Consider the following 15879-nt stretch of genomic DNA (forward strand, 5'->3'; position numbering starts at 1 on the left):
AACATATTGTGTGAGAGCGAGAGAGAGAGAGAGAAAAAGAAGCAGTCGGGGAGAAGCCGGCTGGCTCTAAGCCACATCGCAGACGTGCCTGTGGGAATAGAAAATCCCCGGTAGAACGGGCCTACATCCCGCCACCGTTCCCTTTCTGCCGTTTCATTTATGTTCAGGAGTGTAGACACCTTGCGGAGTCTGTCGGAGCTCCGGAGAAGAGAGAAACAAAGAGAGAGAGAGAGAGAAAGGAGGGAGACGCGAATTGACGAGAGAGGGAGAAATCGGCGACGGTGAGGGAGACGGAGCTTGAAACGCCTTGACGAGAACGAGACGAAAAATCGTCTGTGTGCAGGGGTTCCAGGGCGTTCACCCTAGGGTGGGTCCAGCGCCAGACACAACACTCACACCCCCGTTTTATGGGGTGGTAAAGTACCTATCGTCCCTTCTCTCTCTCTCTCTCTCTCTCTTTCTCTCGTGCTTTCCCCTCGCTGACTCTGTCCCTTCTTCTCTGCCCTCGGTTCTCTCCTCTGCCTCCTCGCCCACTTCCTTCATCCCTTCCTGCAGTGAAGGGGCACTGAAGGGAGGAGTACTCGCGTTTACGTTGCGCCATGCGTTATTGCGTTTCGGTGCGTGGCACAAGCGCAAAAAGCGTGTCGTGCTCCACCCTTTTAGAGAATTTCTTATTATCGATATACATTTCGCGCTAATTCTTTTCTAGATCTCTTACTGCGAGAAACGTAGCGATTTCAATTCAGTCAGTTACCGTCGTATTTTATTCATACGTCGACTCGATAGCGTTTGCTCGCTTTATATACGTATCGCTTCTTGCGTAAGCGCGATGCTTCGAGCTAGCTTCCTTTGGAAATTGTCGAACGTCACGTGTAGAGCACGAGCTGAGAACCCCTGTAATTAAATACCGGCAAATCCAAAGCGGCGGCCCATTAAAACATCCCCTAACGAGTGCGGGGACCGGCCGGTTCGTAGCCGCCCTGTCTGGCGCAACAATGACTCACGTGCACCCTCGTGACTTTTACACAGCGCCGATCATTGACCGCTCGCCGGTTAGATACGGCGAAAGCATTGTTTCGTAAGATATATGAAAGAGTTGAAATACTATTCATACGCGCGAAATCATTTTATCGATTCATGATTTTATTTATTTATTTATTTTTTTCGTTACCTTTCTTTTCTTTTTCCATTTGCTTAATCAAATGAGATTGCACGTCACACTTTTTATCTCCCCAGGTATAGGCGAAGTAATAACACGGTTTAACGGAATTGTGATTTCGTCTATTTAGAGCACGAGACGTGTATGTGAATATCAAGTAGAGAGCATGCAAGCGTATCCCACATACCTCACAGAAGCGACGAAAAAAAATTGTTTTCACATCGTCCTCCCGCTCTTCCCTTTCCAAGGAGTGTTATTTATTCCCATAAGACGTCGGTTAGATTTTTATATACAGGACCACAGCGTGACCACACAGCAACCGCAGATGTTCTTGAAATCATTCGCAGTCATATACGTTAGATATAATACGCAGTATATACGTAACGTTGTATTCATATATATATATATATCCCCGCCGTTTGTAGCCCTCACCTGCGGCGAAACGCAATGACAAAGACAGTTGGAGAAGTCGTGTTCGCACGATAAAAGTAATGTGTGAAGGAAAAACTCGTAACAAACATGTTGGGGTGCGCGAAACGATTCTTCGAATTTGTTTGCCTTGTTTTCAAGGCATGGTAAGTTGAAATGTGGAAGTAGAAATTTATGTGTCAATCGTTACGTTATTTTACGTCTAATTGTGCACGGAATACTTTCTTATCGATCGTTTCTAATTGACTCTGCAATTACTCCAATTATGAATATTAATCTTGTTCGTGTTTATATGAATATGCATTAATTGAAATTAAAATTTCTAAAAATTATCTATTATTTTTTTTCATTGCACGGAATAAAATATATATTCAATTATCTTTATCAGTTATAGAAACAGATAAATTAATAGTATATTGTGTATCAAGTGCAGGAAAGTTACACATACCGCACGTGATACACATACTATTTTGTATTACAAGTGCAGGCAAAGTGGCTTTGTGCACGTTTTCTACGCGCGAGGTGGCCGATCGCACGCCGTCACCTTGCGGCGTGGGAAATCGGCCTGCTTTCCGCACAGAAGACACGCACACAAAGTGCCACTTTGCCTGCACGTGTAATAGAAATAAATTATTTTACAAGATAACAAAAATCTATATTTCATATAAGATATATTTGTCGCACGTTTTGATTTATAAAAGAGCCGAAGGAAATTCGCGGCAGTAATTTTCCGACATTTCGCGATTGCGCGCGGAACAGGATGGTGATTGCACCGACCGGAGAGTTTATCACGGTATTTTTATAAGCGTTTCCCTAACGAGTCGTGTCCGTTGCTCGTCCGCGGGCTCCTCGCGCCTTAACCCCGGCTTTTCCATCTCAACGCGACATCTCGCTCGTCCCTCCGACGTATTTTTTTGTCGCTCCGTGACTCACGTGTGATTTATGTCCCTCGTGAAAAAGGGTCCGTTTCCTAATTACGGGATGAGAAAGAATTACCGCGCCCGCGCACTCTCCCTCGAGGAGCCCCGGGCCGTCTGCGATGTACGCGAAAATGTTACTGAAAAATAATGTATATTCATAACTCGGCATTTGCGTGGCGCGGTGTGTACGATACGCGCGCGGATTAAACGCAGCGAGAATAAATATGCCGGTCCCTGCGGATGAACACTACCGGCGAGTGCGTGCATTACGTTTTATAGAAAAATATTACCGTCCAAAAACCGCAAATGTGTAAGTATATATACACATATTTACTTATATATGTTTGTGTTTTCTTATCGCGCGAGCTGCCGCGATGTCTATAATCGATTCGTTGCACGAGTATAACTCATAACCGTCGATTTCCTCGCACGTAGAAACACGAAGAAAAACAAAAACCGACACGTTGATTGCGAGTAGCGGAAATGGCGCTAACGTTATCTCGTCATTAGTATATAGTGTCACTTTTTTTTTTAATGAGAAATTGCGTGCCGTATGCATTAATGTCTGTTGTTTTGGCGCCTTCCGCGTCTATGAACAAATGTGTCGTGCACACGCGGCAATTTGCCGGAGCGTGATAAGCCGTCTAATTAGGACAGCGACAGATGGTACTTAGGGGCTGAATTGGGAGAGGATTTGAAGGAACTTTGGAATGTGCTGTTACTCGAGTTTATCGTGGGGTTCCATAATCATATTATTACTTAGTTAAATTAATGATGGATGATGACAAGAGTGATGATTAACGATTTGTATTATTACTATGGAAAAAAAAAAAAAAACAAACAAATTATACAATACGAAAAATTTTGCGAGATGTTAAACAAACCAGTACGCACATAAAAATGGGAAAAAATGGCGCTAAATATCGAATCGATTGGAATCATCGGATTTAAACGAAGTCGCAGGATTAAATCGATTCTCCCCGGTCTCTCCGGTAGTGTTGATACAACACGGGGTAGAAGGGTAGGGAAAGGGAGAGTTGGATTTCCGGTTGGACGTTCCGCGGGATAAAGTCCATACCAGCGGCAGCGTTCCTCCCTCCCTCGAACGATCTGCATCGTTGCGCGAGCTTCGTATGCGAGGCACGAAACTGCATGCTGCCGCGTCGGGATACCCCATACATCGAAATCGGCGACCGCGTCGCGCGTCCCCGACGCTTCCCGGAATCTCCGGGCCCGAGAAATGCGACGAGGCGCGGTAATAATGTCGGTGCGCAGTAATAAGCCGGGGCGGTCAGCCGAGGTCAGACGGACATACGAACGGACGTGGTGTTTCCAAAGGGGGTGGCCCCGATGGGATTCGAGAGACTCCGTTAGCCTCTCTCTCTCTCTCTCTCACCATCGGGTTGCCGCCGCCCCCGTAGAGCAGTAGGTCGTCGAACTACGTGGAAACGAACTTAACCCTCCTGATACGCAGCCTGAGAAGGGGGAGAGCTGGCTGGTAGACGCGGTGCCGGAGGGATTCTCGTAGCAATAAAGCAACCGGATTAACACCCTCTTGCTCTCCTTCGTCTCCCCGTAACCTCTCAGACCTCACATTCAGCGCCCTAGCGAGGGCTCGCTCGTCTTCGCTGGCAGTTGGTGTGTTGCTCGCTATAATTTACCTATTCTAAACACACCGAGCGTATCGTACATGTGTACTGCCGAAATAACGAAAATGGGGGTTGAAGAAGGACGGGAGGACACGGCGAGAGCAACAAGCGAGTTAGGAAGCGGAAGGGGAACGACAGGATAGCGAGCGAGCGTTTCACAAAGGTGATTTAACCCGCGCTAACTCGATCAGGCTCCTGTCGCATGCTGCGAGAGCTACTTCGCGTTTGATGGATCATCAAACGTGAGGCGGGAGTAAAGGGGGGAGTTCTCCCTCTTTATTTATCGTGTTATTTATTTCTTCGAAACACAAACAGTTTCATAAAGTGGATAATTATTTTATTTAATTGTGTGGAGTGATTAAAGAATGAAACTATTGCCTTCAATTATATTGCAAATATATTTTTAATTTTAAATAATCGAAAAAAGAATGTGGAAAGATTTATTTTGCATTTGGAGATAGATTAAATTTATTTGAGATTGCAAAAGTGGTTTATCTAATCAAGCTGTAGATAGTTACATGAATTTTAAATGAATGATTAAATTTCATAAAAATCCAACTTTTAAGTAGAGAAGACAGATGGTCATAGAATGATGTGCATTGTATTGCATCGAATGGAAGAGAAGTAAAGTTTCTGCCTTGAAGCTTTATTTACAAACGTACGAGACAAGTTTGGAGATATACTCTTTTATATACATATATAATTATGTATTCGATAATGTGTGCTATCTACCTTGCTATTATATTAATTCCAAGATATCGTGGCACATCGCAGACAGTCTGGCCGTTTGTTTCGTGGAAGGTAATTAATAGCGGCGGTTTAATTTTACTCGGGGATGACTAATAGAGGGGAGTCAGCCTTGTGCTTAGACTCGTTTGCCCTTTTTTTTTCTACCTACCTACCGGTCTCACTTGAGTTTGCGATGAGTCAATTTTTACAGAACACCCTGTGCATTGTGTACGGTTGACCGAAGAGCCTACAGTTAGTCAGTTAGCAGGCGGGTCTGTGATGATTTTAATTGATGCTCGAGAGTAATAATACTGTTATAATGAGACTTCGGATGATTGATAGCGGCTTAGAGGAAAGGGACGGAAGTCTTCCCTCAATTCCACTATAATAAATACGACCGTGCTTACCTAATAATTCATATTGGAAAACAGGGAACGTCATTTGGTATTTGCGTACATTGATAATATATTGGCTTAACCCTATTCTCTATCGTCTAATAAAATACAGCTAACGTTCATAATTTAATTGCTTTCGTGAGACAGCAGTTACATTTTGGTTATATACGCGCGTCGTGAGTGCTTAGGAGGAACGATGCGGGAATTAATTAAAGTTATGCAATGATTGTACTTAATTGGATATATTCTTCAAGACAAGTGGTACGCGTGAATACATAAACTTGATTCGCTCGGATTAAATAAGTAATGCGTCCGTGCGCGGGGACTATCGAAGACGGTATATCTCGTTATCTAAAAATCTCCTATTTTACTTTGCCTCAAAAACGCCCTTCGCGAGGCTTCGAGAGGCTTCGCGAACTTTCTATCTATTTTTACTTCTTTGTTTCTGTCCGACTTGTCTTTCGTCTCGTCTGTAATATTTTATTTATATTTACTTGTGCCTTTGTCCTTTTCGTATATGTCAGTGTTCGTATTCGTATGCGTGTTTTCCTTATTAATCTCAGGGAAGTATGTGACGATGTAATCGCCACAGTACTCCCCCGCCAGTGCTATACCGATAGCACGATACGTTTGCGTGATGCACTGTTTCGCAAAAGTTTTTTTTTTTTTTTTTTTTTTTTTTTTTTTTCGATGGCAGACCGAGACGAATGTTACCATTTGCTCGCCGTTATAAATTCGAGCGCCAAGTCGCGAATAAATATGACGTGACAAAAAAAAAAAAAAATAAATAATAAATAAATAATAATAAATAACAATAATATAATAAATAAATGCTAATAAATACCGACAACCTATACGTGAAGAATTTTCGCTGTACTTAACGTTGTTCTGTCGCTCGTCGCTCTCGGTCTGAGACTCGTCCATTAAAATTACAAGAATAAATATACAATACAGAATATACAAGTTCTCGATACGCGTCAAATTTTCCTTTTCGCTTTTCGCGGCTTAAGTCGCTGTTGCCGTGTATACATAAATTTTCAACGATAACTCAAATCAAAGAAATTTGAAATCGCGAATGCTAGTCAAAAAAATTAAAGAGTCGCGAACCGTATACTTAAAATTTTTTTTTTTTTTTTTTTTTTTAATATTTCCGTTCCGCGGTGATTTCTCACGGGTTTGCTGCACATCCTGGCTCCCTGGTGCTACAGGCCCGCCTGGAAACGACTCGGGAATCGGACCTTTCTTCCCGCTCTCGTTGTTCTCTGGCTCTCTCGGGGCAGCGGCCTCGCGTCCTCTCGCGCGTTTCGCTGCTCGACCTCGGTGTCCCGGTCTCGTGCCGTCGACTCTGCCGGGCTGTTGTTTTCTGGCTCGCTCTGTAAAATATAAGCCGGTTTAAGACGGTCTATTGAGACCGTTTTCTCTTTGCCGTGCATACGCACGACAAAGACTTTGTCGCCTCGGCTGATGACTGCGTACGGTCCCTCGTACGGCGCCTGCAACATCTTTTTCGGTCCTTCGTGTCGCACGAACACCTGTTCGGCCGTCGCTAGGTCCTTGTAAATGAACGGCCGTCGCTTCCCGTGTCGGGTGCCGTCCACCGGTCGCAGCTCCTCGAACTGCTCCCTCAGCGTCCTTGCGAAGTCGGCCGCGTCGTCCTCGCTGTCCACAGGTCGTCGACTCAGGAATTGCCCCGGGATCCTCAGCGTCTGGCCGTACACCAGCTCCGCTGCGGTCGCCTGCAGGTCGTCTCTCCACGCTGCTCGGATCCCGAGCAGCACCGTCGGCAGCGCCTCCGTCCAGCGGTCATTCTGCCGGCATTTGATTGCCGCCTTGAGCTGGCGATGCAACCTCTCGACCATGCCATTGGCCTGCGGGTGGTACGCCGTCGTCCTCAGGTGCTGTACTCCTGTCATCTCGCTCAGCCGTCGAAAGAGATGGGACTCGAACTGGCGCCCCTGGTCCGTTGTTACTCGCACGGGCGCCCCGAATCTGCAAATCCATCCCTCGTAAAATGCTCTTGCGACCGTCTCCGCCTCCTGGTCTCGTAGTGCGAACGCCTCCGGCCACCGTGTGAAGCGGTCCACGCACGTGAGACAGTATCGCATGCCCTCTGAGACGGGCATCACGATAATGTCCAGGTGTACGTGCTCGAATCTGCTCGATGGTACTGCAAATCTTCCTAATGGCGCCGAGACATGTCGAGTGACCTTCGAACGTTGACAGGGCACGCATGCACGCGCCCAGCTGCGGCAGTCAGCGTTCATCGACGGCCAGACGTAGCGCTGCGCCACGAGTCTGCCCGTCGCCTTGATTCCTGGGTGTGCCAGGTCGTGCACCAAGTTGAATGCGGCCCGCCGAAAGGGTCTTGTCAAAAACGGTCGCGGTGTCGATGTCGTCGTATCGCAGTAGACTTGTATCCCCGTTCCGGGAATCTGCACTTTCTCAAGTTTTATTCCGGTCTCTCGCCTTGTATAATCGTCGAGCTCTTTGTCAGTCCCCTGCGACTCCGCCAGTGCAGCGTAGTCCAGGGGAGAATTCAGCTCCTCGACTCGTGACAACGCATCCGCCACGACGTTCTCCTCGCCCGTCACGTGCCGGATGTCGGTTGAGAACTGCCCGATGAGGTCCAAGTGGCGGAACTGGCGCGGCGTGCTCTTCTCTGGTCGTTGACGAAAAGCGTAGATCAACGGTTTGTGATCCGTGTAGATCACAAACGCGCGCGCCTCCAGCATGTATCGAAAGTGTTTGACCCCCAGGTAGATTGCCAGCAGTTCTCTGTCGAACGCGCTGTACTTCATCTCGGATGGGCTTAGCTTCTTCGAGAAGAAGGCTAACGGCTCCCATCCGTCGCTGCCACGCTGTTGCAAAGTCGCGCCGATGCTCTGCTCCGACGCGTCGGTGAACAGGGCGAGCTCCGCGTCTATCCTGGGGTGTCGCAAGAGCGCGGCCTGTGCCAAGCTCTCTTTCGAATTCTTGAATGCCTCCTGCGCTCGCGGCGTCCACGATATCGCCGCTTTCCCTTTGACGTTGCCGTGGAGGAGATCGTTCAACGGCGCCAGCACCTTCGGCAGCTCTCGGCAGGAATCGTCGGTAGAAGTTGAGCATGCCTAGGTAGCGTCGCAGCTCCTTCGCCGTTCCTGGCTCTCGACACGCGAGGATCGCCTCCACACGTGTCGGCAGCGGTCGTGTTCCCCCGTCGGAAACTTCGTATCCCAGGAACTCTACCTTCTGCTGTCCGAATACGCACTTCGCGGGGTTGATGGTCACCCCGTATTCCCGCAGACGTTCGAATACTGCTCTAAGATGGTTTCGATGCTCCTCCTCCGACGTTGACGCGACCAGAATGTCATCGACGTACGCGTAACAAAAGTCTAATCCGCGTAAGACTTCGTCGATGAATCTCTGAAACGTCTGCGCCGCGTTTCTCAATCCGAATGACATGTACGGAAATTCGTACATGCCAAACGGTGTGGTGATCGCCGTCTTCGGGATGTGCTCCTCCGCCACTGGAATCTGGTGGTACGCCCGCACCAGATCTATCGTTGAGAATAGTTTTTTTCCTCCGAGGGCCTGTGCAAAATCCTGGATATGTCGCACAGGATACCGGTCCGGAATCGTCCTCGCGTTGAGTGCTCTATAATCGCCGCAAGGTCGCCATTCTTCGCCCTTTTTCGGCACCATGTGTAAGGGCGCCGACCAACTGCTCTTCGAAGGTCGCGCGATTCCGGTCTCAACCATCCGTCGGAACTCCTTTTTCGCGGCCGCGAGTCGATCCGGAGCGAGTCTTCGTGGTCGGCACGCGACAGGCGGTCCCGGCGTCGTTTCAATAAAATGTCGCGTGGCGTGGATCGTTTCTTGTATTTGTCCGCGCGGCCTCGTAATGTCCGCGTATTCCACCAACAACCGGTGGTACGGCGTCTCCCCTGTGATCGTTTTGAATATGCGGTACGTTGCAATGGATACAACGCCCGCGTGCGGTCAAGCTCGTCAGCTGATCGACGAGGCGAGAATTGCGCAGATCCACGAGGAGGCCATAATGCGCGAGGAAATCGGCACCGATTATTGGTTTCGACACGTCCGCGATCACGAAACGCCACGTAAAAGCCCGTCGCAATCCGAGATTCAAAGTCATGTTTTCCGTCCCGTATGTGTATATTGGTGTGCCGTTGGCGGCCGATAACTCGTAGGTCGATCTCTGTCGTGGCCCTCGAACCATCTTTCGAGGGAACACGCAGAGATCCGCGCCCGTGTCAACTAAAAAATTCGTTTTCGTGTTTGTGTCCGTCACGAATAAGCGGCGCGCACTATGTTCCGGGTCGCTTGCCGCCTCTAACGTCCCGTTCCTGCGTTTCCCGGCATCTGCATCGAGCAGGGTGGTCTGCACTGCCGTGCCTCCGCTCCAAACTGCCAATGATACCAGCATACGCCGCTGGCCGGTGGACCACGGCTGCTGGATCGCGCTCGCGGGCGTGAACGTGAACGCGAACGCGGACGACGTCGGTCCGTCATCGCGACCTTCCTCGGTAGCGCGCACTGCCGATCGCCTCAATTGAGTGCCGAATCGCCGCCATCTGCTCCGCGATCTCCTGCTGCATCGTCAGCCGCATCTGCGCCAGCCGCACCTCGAATCTCGCCTCCAGAGACGCGGGATCACTTGCGTTCTGCCCCTGAGGCGCCACGGCTCTCGTCGCTTCCGCCACTTGGAATATCGGCGCCCGGGTCGCCTCGATTATCGCGTCCGCGATGTCCGCCAATTGTTCTGGCGTGTCTCCCGTTCGCGTCACTAAATGCGGCTGAATATACGCCGGCAGCCGACTTAGCCAGATCGTTCGCAGGACCTGGTCGCCCACGACACTTCCGGCGAGGCCGCGCAGGTGCCGCAAGAACTGCGACGGCTTGCGATCCCCGATCTCTTCGTGCTCCAGGAGTCTTCGGGTTTTGTGCTCCTGCGACAAGCTGAGCCGTTTGATCAGCTCCGATTTCAATGTCTCATACGCGCGTTCCGCGGGCGGATTCATAATGACGTCGCGCACCTCGACCGTATAGCGCGGTCCGATGGCCGTCAGCGCGTACCCAAATTTCGTTGCGTCGACCGTAATTCCGGCGGCTTGGAAACTCCGGTCGACGATACTGAACCAGAGCTCAGGGTCCGACGGCGTGAACTCTGGCATTCGCATGCCCACGCGGCTCACCTCAGGGGCGGGTAAAAAATACCCTGGCGGCTGCTCAAATCTCGCCGGTTGCATCCCGGGCAGGCTTATCGGCATTCCGTGGAGTCGCGGCTGCTCCAGCACTCGTGCCTCCGGCTCCGTCAGCGGGACGCTCGTTTCCTCGTCCCGTGTCACCACCATTGCACACGCACCGCACTCCGTAATTCGTGTGGTCAGAAAAATATAAAAAATCGCGAATTCCCGCTCGTTCGCGATCACGTCGGGGTCACCACTTTGGTTATATACGCGCGTCGTGAGTGCTTAGGAGGAACGATGCGGGAATTAATTAAAGTTATGCAATGATTGTACTTAATTGGATATATTCTTCAAGACAAGTGGTACGCGTGAATACATAAACTTGATTCGCTCGGATTAAATAAGTAATGCGTCCGTGCGCGGGGACTATCGAAGACGGTATATCTCGTTATCTAAAAATCTCCTATTTTTACTTTGCCTCAAAAACGCCCTTCGCGAGGCTTCGAGAGGCTTCGCGAACTTTCTATCTATTTTTACTTCTTTGTTTCTGTCCTACTTGTCTTTCGTCTCGTCTGTAATATTTTATTTATATTTACTTGTGCCTTTGTCCTTTTCGTATATGTCAGTGTTCGTATTCGTATGCGTGTTTTCCTTATTAATCTCAGGGAAGTATGTGACGATGTAATCGCCACAACATTATAAAATCGAACCAGCAAACGCAGCCATATTGAGAGAAATGCTGCGAAATCTTTTGTTAATAAAAGAGAAGAAAAGGATTAACGAGCTTCTTTATATATTTTTTTTTTATTATTCCCATGACAATACCTGTCAAATTAATTTATTTCTTTATCGTTATGCTGCAAATAATAACGAGAAAAGTAGAGACACCCCTCCGCGAAAGAATGGTAATCGATGTCTAATTATTTAATGACACAGTTTCGAAAACAATGGACGTTGAAATGGTCGTTCACACTTTGGCGAATTCGTCACCCTTCGCGCGATCGCAGTCTATAGTTCCGCGCCGGTCTGGAATAATCGCCGTTACCACGAAAAAGTTGCCGCGCTCTCTCTTTTTTTTTCTGCGCAACAAAACCACCCTCCGTCACCTCGGGCGGGGTGGCAGCGTGGGTGGTTTGCCGGTCCCGTGGGACTCGGTGACGGTTGGAAAACGCGCGACGGTACGCCGAACAAATGCCGTAGGCTTTGTTTTAATTGCGGCGTTTGTTCGCTTGCGTTTTATAAATGCTCGTCATTCTACACCGTTTTACGCTTCTCTCTCTCTCTCTCGTCTACGCGATACTATCGTGAAAGATCATTTAATCGCACAAAGAATATAAATTTGTATCGCATTAAATGTATGGCTCCTGTTAATTTTCATTCATTAATCACTCGGGAGCGGACATAAGCGTATATATATATATATATATATGTATTGTATATACTTGTATACCGATGCGAATCAGTCTGGCTCTCTTCCATCTCGTTCTCTTCGATAACGTCGACCTTGCGACATTCTAGCAGGTCTTTGATACGTCTGTCCCGGGTACTTTCCAGAAAATGATCTTGGCCACTGAGGGCCCCTCCGGTGATGTACCCATCAGACACGTTCCACTTCAAAGGTGTCTCTTCGTTGGTACGAACAAGTTAAGTGATTAAATCAACTGACTTCGTCTGAGAGGTCCTCACTTCTGCCGCGAAGTACGGAGCGCCATTAAGATCTTATCTTGAAGGATTCTTTGAAAGTATGCCTAGAATTAACTGCATTTCCATCAACGAAAGAGAGATGCAATTACTTTTGACGTCATTCCCTCGTGTGTTGCCTTCGCAGAGATATCGCAAAAATTCATCGTCATAAAGACTCCGTCTCCTCGCTTAATAATATTCCTATTACGCGAACGGAAAGATATTATAAAGTTAAAAGAGTAAGTTTAACATGTTTATGATTTGTATTTACGTCTCGCATTCAATTGCTATTCTTCCTACTTTAATTCTGTCAATCATGTTCGCGTAATACGAAAATTGTATTGTGTACGTTATTTGTCGCGCATAGATATAACTCTTAAACCTGAACACCGGATCTCTTTACAACGTTCCCCACGGTACTCTCTCTTATTACGCAATCGGTTAGACCCGCTTTATGATCAAGGTTGCCTCATTTCCATGGAACAAAGACCTCGAGGACCGGTAAAGAAAAGGTTATCCCAGCTATTTTTTTTCTTTTTGCTAGACCGCTCTAGGGTCTCAGATTCCGCTCTAGTAGCGCCAGACCAATAAATATCCTTAATTTCGGCCGATACGAAGTGCGTTCTCGGAAACCGTCGGCGAATCGGGTCTGCGGAACAAAGACCGTAACGTGCGGGACCGTGGGTTAGGTCCAAAGAAAAAATTCCTCAAGGCCTCGACGGTCGAATACGAAGACGGAAATCGTCGGGCCATAGATGACCGCAAAGGGAAGTAGGTAGGACGATGCGAAAGCGAAAGTAATATACTGCTTGTGACGACCTACTATCGATTCTTCGAGAATCAGCATAAAACTTGTCCTCTTTTCGTTTAATATACAGAAGTTAGCGAGAAATTTATTCTTTTTCTAATATATTATATTAGACACATTTTTCTGGAAAAACAAATCGTATAATTTATTTATAATTCTTTTTATTTCCATCGGTCCGCGAGTACGTAAAGTATTTATTGTCACGGCTAAAAATCAAGTAATATCTTGCAATCTCGCGTTCGCGGAACGCTTAATTTATGATGCTGGTGATGATTCGTTTCCTATTGCTCGACGGCGCGCATCAGAATGATTTATCGTGGTATTGATGCGACGTGTATATAAAACACTTTGTGTATAATGGAACGCCGCAATACCGGGAACGCGAGTGAGGCAATCGCAGCGTAGTTACGCGAGACCTAGAGACCGCGGAGCCTAAGTGCAAGCTAGGAGCGCGTGGAAAAAGTTGGCCTGTACCAAGAATAGAGCCGAGAATGTACACACTACCTAACTAGGCTATCTATTTCTAGCGGTAAACAGCCCGGCTCTTTCGCTATTGCGAAATGGAGAAGGACGGTGAAACGGACGTCGCGCGCGCGGCGAAGGTCTCCGCCACTTATTCGCCTTCGAGCGAGCTCGTTGTACACGCTCGAGGGACATAAATCGCCACGTCGTGTGGGGATGACGAGTGGAGGAGGCCTTCGCGAGAGTTAGCCGCTTCTATTATTATCCACTAATCCGTCTCGCAATCAATGTCACCATGACTTAGGTTATAGTATACCAAAACAGGCGTGAGCAAAATTCCATCCGCCTCTCTCTCTCTCTCTCTCTCTCTATTCTCCTTATAATAATACACTCTAATCCAATCTCCCATGATATTCTACGTCGCTGTTAAATTAAATCTAAGAATGAATTTTGGCTTTTTTGTCAGACGTAGATTTATAATTATTAGATTCGAAATAGACGAGAATTGATTTTTAAATCAGAAATTCTAAACTCGGAACGGTCAACGAGATAATTCGCAAGTAAACAGTATGTAAAAGCAGTTTTGTGTTTCCTCGAAGCAATTGTTTATGTACCTGCGCACTAACATCAGACAATTTCCTGTTGTCTTTGCAAATATACAGCACGACGCGTTAATACACGATGCCGAAATACAATATGTTAATTAGCCTTTTACTTGCACGTATGCATATATGTATATTTGTACGGGCGGAATTTCGCTTATGTAGACGTTGCTCGGTACGGCAATGCTTCTCAGACGAGAAGCTCGTTTCGGTGAACCCTTACAGGACAAACGCAAAGGCCAGACAGATTCGCGAATCTATTATGGTCTCTCTCGCTGAAGTTCCCGCGCACCCCAAATCCTAATAAAAGCCCTCTCCGTTGGTTGCGGAGGACGACAACGGGGTCCCATTATACGCCGAAAATCTTTCCCATGGGCGATCGAGAATGCTCGCTCGCAGAATGTATGGAGGAGCCGACGTAGGGAGGAGAAATAACTCATTCGTATTCGTAGTCGTAGCAGTAACGTAGCAATCCCGGCTTGGTCCTTATCGCCCGTCTCATTCTTTTTTCAAGACGAATCGCGATATAATCTGAATTAAATCTCTCGAGGATACTAAAGTTTCTTCGTGCGGGATCTTCTTCCACCCCTCGAGCCGCGTCAAATTTTAATAGCAAGTTTTTTTATCATTCCAAATTTTCTTTCTTTCCTTCGTACAAGATTTATAGGATCTTTAATCTTACGCGCAAAGATAAAATATTTCATTTTTTATTTTAACCGTTTTAATTTTCAGAATAAAATTCATAAATTATATTTTTCTTAACGTCAACTTCAAAATTAATTAATTATTATTGCAGAGACAAATTTTCTTCTCATCTATTTAATCAAACTTTTTGATTTTCAATATATTATTCCATGATATTAAATCTTTGAAAGAAATTAATGCAAATAAGTTTTTTTTGTCATGTTTGTCACGATTTATATAACATTAACCGCGATGACACAAATATGCGATCATCGATTGTCCGCGTTGCGTATCACACAACGGATATCGACTTGTAAACAGAACGTAGACGCATGTTCGAAGTTCGAAAGCATAAATCGAGACGCGATGATCGTCGGCCCTGTCGTGGGTTCGCAAAAGGCGTGCGCGTCTGCTCTCTCCATTCTATGCTGCGTAAGTATTCGCATGCGTATTGGTAGCGCCCGTCTGGCCTCTGACCCTGAAGCTCCTCGGTACAAGGCGCAGGTCGTTAAAGTGGCACCAGACTTCCTTTGAACCGGTGCAGTGTCGTTGGCCCGCCGGTGACAGAAGGTCGCAGGTGACGAGGACCGTGAAACCAGAACCGGTTGTTTGGTCGGAAAGGAAGCTGTTGTTCGTTGTCCCCGTCGAACCGATTGGCTTTCTAAGACTTCCATCGTCCCTTCGTTATGAGCTCGTCGTTGCGGCCTGCAAATTATGCACTCGGCTTTGCGATTACGATCTCGAATTACGTAACATTATTAGCTGCCTGAAAAGCGCGACATCATCGCGGTAACTCGAGATCCGCATCCCTGAGAGGAAGATAATCATCTTGAATGAACTATTAGTTAATGGGTTAATATCTTGGTACACGGACGATCAATAATGTTAGATAAAAGGATGGATAATATAGAAGTAACACACATTTCTCTCTCGCTACTTTAAATCTATTTTATTAATTATTCCACAGAGAGAATCGTATTTTAGAAATTATATACAATTTTAATAATCGTTAATCAATATATATATATTTTTTTTTAAGAAGATATAGAAAAAAATTATCGCAAGCAAGATATTAAAGGACTCTATAAAAATTTGTATGTCATCCTTGTCAAACAAAGATTAGGTAGGCGGGTTCTTAGGCTACGCCTTGACGTCCGGTCTCGCGAAAATTAG

The 15879-nt window shown here is 46.9% G+C and overlaps 1 protein-coding gene and 1 pseudogene across 1 annotated transcript in view; one reads left to right on the forward strand and one right to left on the reverse strand.

Annotated features, from left to right (window-relative positions):
• Pdk1 (Phosphoinositide-dependent kinase 1) overlaps positions 1-15879 on the forward strand; it is a 295005-nt gene that overhangs the window by 67976 nt on the left and 211150 nt on the right. The gene's annotated exons all lie outside the window — the stretch shown is intronic.
• On the reverse strand, positions 9429-11152 carry LOC146722204 (uncharacterized; annotated as a pseudogene).

The sequence above is a fragment of the Nylanderia fulva genome, unplaced genomic scaffold (assembly GCF_048542155.1).
Source record: "Nylanderia fulva isolate GAGA-0341 unplaced genomic scaffold, ASM4854215v1 Scaffold35, whole genome shotgun sequence".
In the NCBI taxonomy this organism is placed as follows: domain Eukaryota; kingdom Metazoa; phylum Arthropoda; class Insecta; order Hymenoptera; family Formicidae; genus Nylanderia; species Nylanderia fulva.